Here is a 6000-nt window from a genome sequence, read left to right as displayed (position 1 = left end):
AATCAAAACTGCGCAAGGAAATAGGAGGCTTGGAGGGCTTGAGGAAGATATATTCTATGTCTATTGAGTTTGTGAGTAGTATTGTTTGATTACAGAGAGAGCAGGATAGCTTGAGCGCTGATTCTTTTTGTAACTTGAACAAGATTTCCACTTGTAAGATAATATAGAGTTGGGGTTTTAGGCTGGTGCTTTCCCCAATGTTATATCTTCTGTGTTATGGTTGATTACTTCTCATTCTCAGTTATATCTGCTCATGCTTGAGGTTGCTCATGTTCAATTAAGCTTCCGCTCAATTGGTTGTAGAAGTAGATCAAGTGTTTTTCTTTAGTACATTGCATTACCAGGTGATCTATAGTGGGAAAATCTACACCAAGAAGTGGGGGAGGGAAGTGAAAATTAAGAGGAAAGTAGAGAGGATCCTAAAGACAAAGAAGGCGAAATCAGAGACTAAGGAGTACAAGAGTACCTAGAGCTAGCATTAAAAAATCCTATGAAAAAGGAATGTAAAATAGCTTGAATCCAACTAGAAACATCTACAGAAAAAGATAAAAACTCTAACATAAGGGAGCTAATACTGAGGATAGAGAGACATGAGGCAGTGAAATCCCAATGAAACCCAACTACTTTCCAATCTCTGCAAAAACAAGTTAGAAAAGACAAGACAACAGAAACAATTATAGATAAATACGAGTAGTATGGAACCTAATAACAAGAAATTCGAATACAAAAGCTCAGAGCCTCTTTTGTCACCTTTCATTTTCAGTTTGCAAGCTCACAGTGGTCTAGAACCCCAGTCCTCTGAATCCAATAAGGAAATAGAACCCCATATATTTCTCTACCAATAGTAGTAAGAGATTCAGGTTTTTTCTTGGAATTGTTGGATGAAAATGAACTAAAATGTCCTATAAATTTCAAGCAAGAAGCTTTTTGAAGGGCAATTGAAGATGTTGGAACTGGACACTCTTCCATTTTCATTGCGAGTAGAACTAATTTTCAAGTGCATTAGTTGATACCATATTAATTTTCCCCTCCTGGGGTTTCCCTTGGTTGTACATTCCCAACACAGAGTCATGAATAATTTCATTTTTCAAGTTATCATGAGCCAGATTTTATTGCCCATAGTCCAACTCCACTATTCTTCATTATACTTGTAGTTATGAGCTCATTTGGTCATCATACTAGACTTAATACTCAGATGCAAATGAAGATTGCTCCCACCTACTACATATAATTGCATATGCATTTATATACATGCAACAATTGCTATATAATTTTTCAAATATATAACAAATACATATTTTTAAAATTACATAATAATTTATTTTATTATATTATTATAAAATTATTAATAATAAACTTATTATAATTATTTAAAAAGATAATTCATTTTTATTTAAACATAATCACATCCTACGAAACTTTCACATAGAAATATTACAATGTTATAATTTGTTTATCATTAGTTTCATAGAAATATTACAATGTTATCATTGATTTATTATAATAAACTATAATTGCAATCTAAAAAATAAAAAGAAAATAATATCAACCACATATGACTTCATACAAAGAATCAATAATCATGATTTTTTCTTTTTTAAGCAAAATGATAAACTACAGTAAATTTATAAACATGTGTTTGAGATAAACTTTTGTTTTTAAAAAAGAAAAGAGAGTTATTCCAAATATATTTATGTAGTTGATGAGACTCTTAAAAGATATGAAAAAGATCATCGTAATGTCCTTTTGGAATTCCACATATGTATCTAATGGTTATAGAGTAAAGTTAACTATTGACTTTGCTCCTTACATATTAGATTCCAAAATCTACCATCGACATAAAACCAAAGCATTTGAACAATAATTTAAATCAGCCTTATTTGAAATGTTATAACCTTTTGAGAAATACAAACAATCATAAATAATATAAACCAACTTTATTAAAAAAAATTACCTTCTAGTAAAAAGCAAATAACAAAAATAAAAAAATTTAATAAATGGTATTAAAAAATAGAGTTATTTACAGAGGTGGAAAAATTGTCCGAACAGCTAAAAGTGGTAGGAATCTAGGTAAAAAAATTTCAAAAAATCTTGTAGAGGCAATGTTTGAATCATGTTTTTAGTGGTGGAAATAGATTCAATACCATCAAAAATTTCTAGAGCAACTAAAATTATGAAGTTTGACAACTTGAATTTACAAAACAAAAATTTCTCCAGAATTTTCAAAATATGACTAAAATTTCCATAACTTTTAAGACAAAAATGCATAATTGTTAGGCTACTGTTTATAAAACCTTTCATTAAAGGAAGGTTAAAAAGTTCTTACTTTAAAAAAAATGAATTTGTTCGCAAACTTCTCCCAAATAAACAAGTGTTGCATGCACCCGGTAGTCCCTGCCTATATAACCGAAAAATTAGCAAGTTATCTGAAAAGAAATTCTCGTGGGGTTGGGGTTGACCCAGTGTGTATTACAGTTGTTGCAAGTGTGTGACAATTGTTGCCACTCATATTTAGTTATAACATTAAAAACACTTTAAAAATAATATTATTAATATTATATAATATTTATAATTAAAATTAACCAATATATATATATATATATATTCATTTTAATTTTTTATTATAATATAAAATATTTTTGTTTTATTTTATTTAAAAAAATAAGTATTTCAATTAGAAATTGAACACATAAAATTTTACCTCTCCCTAATATTATGAAAGTCTCATATCAACGACAATTTTCAAAAAAGCTATTTGGGGTTCTTGTTTACATTATTTTCTTATACACATTATTAAATAGATATGTTGACATACTTTATAATAATTTCAAAAATCAAAATATTATTATGATTTATGTTTTATTATTTATATTAATTTTAAATTAATTATAAAACTTATAGCATTTTTAAACTGTAATTAACAAAGTTAAATAAATATGAGTAAAATCAAGGATTTCACTTAGCTTATGCTCATCGTATTTTCGAAACCTTTCAAAATTTACAATACAAAATCAAGTTACAAAATCAAGTTCCACCAACTACGTGTAATTGTGATTGTTGTCGTTGTCCAATATTGTTGCTGGGTTGAAATCACATTTTATTGAGTTAATAGTAAGAAAATTGGTGATAACATGTGTAGCAGGAACCCTATGAATGAGGGAATGTCTAACAAAAGCACGATATCGACATGTGAGCTTAGCTAAGCATGTGTGTTTGCGGCCCGTGTCATGGTGACCCGATAGGATTGGAATGTCTGCAACTGGAGGAGTAATATCTTACCTGTGTTAGAAGGGCATCAAGAAAAACCAAACACATAGTTAGTATGTCAGAAGACCACAGGATGAAACTAATCCTGTCATTGCTTCCTTTTTCAGCATGGTTCGTGTTTATGTTTGGTTGGATTGCGAGCTGACCGCTGGCCTCGGCACACAACCAACTTACTCATAGTAGAGCAATTTGCTTGGCCACACAACCAACTTACTCATAGTAGAGCAATCTGCTTGGCCAAAACGTTGTGCAGTAAGGAAAACAAATTCACTAGCTACCCTAACTACCCCAAGAGAAACGTCCTCATGCTTCTATATTTTATCGGTTTGATGGCCGAATATTTGGGGAATATCTTAACGTTTGATTATCTAATATTTGGGGAATATTTTATCTGTTTGATTGCCTAATATTTGGTGAATATCTTATCTATGTGATTGCCTAATATTTAGAGAATATCTTATAGATTTAAAGAATTATGTCGTGTCACTTAACAAGTGAACAAAGTAATTTTGTTTGGCAACAGTTCAATAGTTTATTTTTAATATGGTTTTTAATAATTAATTTTGTATTTTTGTGATATAATTTGGCTAGTATATTTATCTAATACAGGTTCCTTACCACTCTAATTTTCAAATATTTAATATATATTTTTCTAAACTCATGTATAAATCTAAAGATTTAAATTTAAATAATCCTCATAGACAACACCTCATTTTCATAATTAATAAATTCAATATTATGTAAAACCATTTTAGAATTCTGATTTACAATATATTAAATTAAAAAACCACGGCTTTTGCTTCACTCCTACGCAATTGAATAATGATTTCAGTACAACACATTCATACACCAACTCTGATGCAATGTGAATACATTCATACAAGGTGTTCTACGTGGAGATGTATAATTAATTCAAGAGAAGCGATATATCTATTCTCAGCATCAAAAGCAAAACAAAAAATCTATTCCTAGCCAATGTTTTTAAAACCGGAACCAGTGACCGGACCGGTCCACCTAATGAACCGGTTTACCGACCGGAACCGGTCTAACTGGGACTGGTTTGGTCTAAACGAACCGGTTTTACAAAAATACATTAAATAATTAATTTTTAATGAAACAAAACTATTTTAAGATGTAAAACCATGATTCCAAGCCAATAGAGACAAAATATGTAAAGTTTGCTCATTTATATACCATGTAAAGGTGAATATATCAAAATGGCACCCAATACAATACATATCATCGACAAAATAGCAAAATACATAAGAAATGAGGCTCTAAATGGCCTATAAAGTCCAAAAACAATGTTGCAAGCTATGAGGCCATTGGCCTACTACAAGTCTACATTGTACACATGATCAATCATCAAGTTCATCACCACTGCTAGACATAGGATCATCATCAGGAGCTACATAGACATCATCTGGTTCAGAGTCTGAGGATGCCTCAGCCTGATCTGCAACCTCAGTATCAATGCCACCAATGATAATAGAAGTGGACCTAATGGAAGCACGAGTTTGTCGACCTGCACGACTAGTGCCTTCCATTGCTTCTTTGCCTTTCCTTGATGTCGCTACTAATCCTGGTTCTGATGTCGGCTCAGAGCAAAAAGTCTGATTTTCAGAGAAGTCAAAGATCATAAAAGTGCTGAGGTCAAGGAGTGCTCCAAAGGAATAAGAATATAAGAAGGTTTAAATAGTCTGTTCAAGACCTGTAAGGCATTTGCATTTTCTCTCTCTGTATTTCAGGGCAAATTCTAAATTTCTATGTACTATAGCAAGGTGAGCCGAGACTTTGAAAGAGAACCAAAAAGCTTATGTTATATCAGATATAAAGGCCGAACTTCCTCACTAGAAATTAAGGAGAAGTTACACTGGAGTTCTGATGACTGTACATGTTAATGTGAAAGTTCCTGTGGACATCAGAAACTCTTTGAATTACATTACCCCGCGAACATCCAAAATAACACCTCTATGAAAAATCAGAACTCTGACATCCGAGTTTCTTTGGACAGTGACATCTAAAGTACAAAAACGTGGAATTCTGTAACCTAACTTATTGACAGATTTAAGGCGTTTTTTATGACAACTAGAAACAATAATACTTGTCCAAGATCTGAGCTATCTTTGGCATCTGAATTTCCTGAAGTTTAAAGTAGACATGGAAGCATCAAAGTCTAATATAATGAAGCATCTAAGGATTGGGAGGAGTTTTATATGGCAAAGACAAGGAGTATACATGAGAAATCTTAACCTATAGGCTATGACAAATCCAAACCTGTGGTGTCGATATCAAAATCAGCCTCAACCACAGTCAAAAACCCCTAAACCACAGTCAAATTTCCCTAAACCATAGTAAAAAATCCGCTGTTTTCCATGTTTTGGTGGGCATGCCTAAAACCGGCCGGTTTAGGACAGAACCGGCCGATTTGATACAAACCGGCCGGTTCTGTCCTAAACCGGCCGGTTTTCACCGGTTAGGGCTGAAAAATGGCGAAAGGCCCAGTCAAACCGGGTTTTTTGGCCGGTTCAGACCGGCAGCCTTGCTAACCGGCCGGTTTGACCGGTAACCGGTTTTCAAAAACGGTTTTAAAAACTATGTTCCTAGCATAAGTGTCTGTTTTTTACCACTCCCTTAACTCTAATCTCAATCTCTTTATTTTCTTTTTATTTTGGGAATACGCATTACATTTCAGTCCTTAGTAGCAAATTAAATATAAACCAAAGAAACGGG

Source organism: Pinus tabuliformis, chromosome 3_2 (genome assembly GCF_031772625.1).
Source record: "Pinus tabuliformis cultivar Carrire ecotype Pingquan chromosome 3_2, CPIR1, whole genome shotgun sequence".
Classification (NCBI taxonomy): Eukaryota; Viridiplantae; Streptophyta; class Pinopsida; order Pinales; family Pinaceae; genus Pinus; species Pinus tabuliformis.
Note: the sequence above shows the minus strand (reverse complement) of the source record.